The 2500-nt window shown below is 49.7% G+C and overlaps 1 protein-coding gene across 1 annotated transcript in view; it reads right to left on the bottom strand.

The window, feature by feature from the left end:
- The window catches only part of mctp2a (multiple C2 domains, transmembrane 2a), a 52624-nt gene that overhangs the window by 33216 nt on the left and 16908 nt on the right, over positions 1-2500 (bottom strand). The window lies entirely within an intron of this gene.

Here is a 2500-nt window from a genome sequence, read left to right as displayed (position 1 = left end):
CCCCCCATCCTTTTACTCAGTGATTCACCAGAGCCCAGCCATGAGGGGTATAGGGTGTGTGTGTGTGTGTGTGTGTGTGTGTGTGTGTGTGTGTGGAGGGGAACAGCGTGAGATGAGACGCCTGCTTAGACCGCCTCTTCAGTCGTGAAACGGACGATTTGCAGTGTTTTCTTTGCTACGCTGCAGTTCCCTTGAAAAACATTACCAAGGGAGGCCTCCCTGTTATCTTTTCACAGTAAATCCAGTGTTACTAGTCTGTCACAGAAGTGTGTGGGTGGATGGAGATGGGATGACGATAGGAGAGTGTGTATCTTTTTGTCTTATCTTTTGAGCTTGTTCTTCTTGGCTTGTCTTCTTCTGTGTGTCTAAATGAGTATGTATTAATGTACTATACATGTGTGTGTATGTGCATACATGGGTGGTTAGGCAAGGATGAGTATCTTCTATCTTTGTGTGTGTGTGTGTGTATGTGTGTGTGTGTGTGTGTGTGTGTGTGTGTGTGTATGTGTGTGTGTGTGTGTGTGTGTGTGTGTGTGTGGAATAACTTCAGAGACATGCCCTGTGCGTGGAGGATGACTTGTAGGGCTGATAGCTCCGGCACTTCAAAACACAACAACAGGGGGGACAGGGGTTCGGCGGTGGTGGTGGTGGTGGGGTGGGGGGAGGGGTGCTGGATGGGAGGTCGGCTGGGTCTGGCAGTAATTAAAGCCCCGAACTGTAATCTTCTCCAGCCTCTTTGATTCAGCGACTCCTCTTGGTCTCACCAGCCGCGCGGCTTCAGAGAGGAGCACCCGCGTCTCCCCTCCGCTCCCCCGCCGGCAACCCCGGCGCAGCCCCTTGGCCTCCCCCCGTCCGTCCGGCCGGCCGGGGTCAGCACCCACACGGGAGGCCAGTCTGCTGGGATCAAAGCCCGCCACTCTCCACGGTGTTAACATGCGATGCTCTGGCCACCTCTCTCTATAAATACCCACCTCCCTCTCAAAAAAAAAAAGCCAAGACAAGAAAGAAAAATGGAAAAAAGAGAGAGAGAAGAAGGAGAGGGAGATGGAGGGAGAGAGAGCTGGGAGAGAGATATAAACTCGGGTGAGCCAAGCTATCCCCAGTGTTTATCTTGGACCCATTTCTATCTGCCTAGCCAATAAAACAATTCCACTTAACAGTAAGTGGCCCCTGAAGAGAGCCTATTCCTGGTCCTAAAAAGGAGGGGGGGGGGGGGGGGGCTCCAGGATTGCTTCCATATGGTGAGACAGCATGGGGACGGCCGGGAGGAGCCCGCGTCCTGGCCCATTTGGCTGCTGCTCCAGCGCTAGCTGTGCACAGCTGGGATATTACCTCCTAACATCTGGGTTATAGCTCGCTGGGCCTGGGAATTAGCCGCCACCGCCGCGGCAGCCACAACCACAGTCAGAGCCGCAGTCAGAGCCGCGGTCCTATCAGCAGCGGGGCCACACTGGCACACTGCCCACCAGGGAGAGGGGAGAGGGGGGAGAGAGAGAGAGATAGAGGCTCCCTCTGATGCTGACCAACAGTACACGCAGTCAGACATGTACACAAACACACACACACACACACACACATGCATGTACAAACCTTAACATACATTCAGGGGTGTATGTGCATGTGTCGACCAAATAGATCTACACACACACACACACACACACACACACACACACACACACACACACACACGCATATCAATATAAATATTCCTCTGTAGACACATGCCTCTACAGAGATGCATTCACTACAAGCATAGACCTATCCTCATATTAGCAATGCACACACCAAATGACTTGTACACATTATGGCTTGCACACACGAAAACGAATGCATATTTATGTAGGAATACACTTGTGTACACCCACATGCATGCACTCACCCACCACACACACACACACACACCCACACACACCCACACACACTGATTTTACGGTCATTTTCTCCTTGTCATCTCAGTGGTGTACTGTTCCTGACACATGTATGCTAAGGAGGGGTCTCGTTGAGTTAGAGGATGAACAGGGGCTGTTATCATTTTCTCCTCACCCTCTCAAAGATGTCAAACAGAACATGGCAGCGAATTTGCAGAGGGATAAATTTCCCTGTGTCAAAGAATTAATGTCACCAAACTGCCATAATAAAAAAAAAACAGATCACCAGCCCAGTTTATAATACATCAAAATAATTTGCACAATAATTGGGGAATACGGCAGAAAATTTAACGTCCAATTTCCTCTACATGCTTAGGTCCACCCTTCCATCATCCACTCTTCTGCCAGAAAACAGACAGATAAAAACACGCTTTTTTCCTGAACCAAATTGAAATTCTTTTGGCACATGAAGGCATTTAAACATAAAGCCGTATCATAAAGCCTGAGTTGAGATAATGAGAGGAGCTGCGGTCCAGAAAGCATCTCACCAGTGCACCGTTTCAGCCTAAATAAATTACAGCTATCGCTTATTGCTCAGAGATTAGCCTGCCGCTATCTGCCACAAACTCGAA

The sequence above is a fragment of the Alosa pseudoharengus genome, unplaced genomic scaffold (genome assembly GCF_046254945.1).
Source record: "Alosa pseudoharengus isolate Yale_2024_CS ecotype anadromous, Long Island Sound unplaced genomic scaffold, YU_APseudo_1.1 YU_APseudo_1.1_scf_10, whole genome shotgun sequence".
Lineage (NCBI taxonomy): Eukaryota > Metazoa > Chordata > Actinopteri > Clupeiformes > Clupeidae > Alosa > Alosa pseudoharengus.
This window is presented reverse-complemented; position numbering and strand designations above follow the sequence as displayed.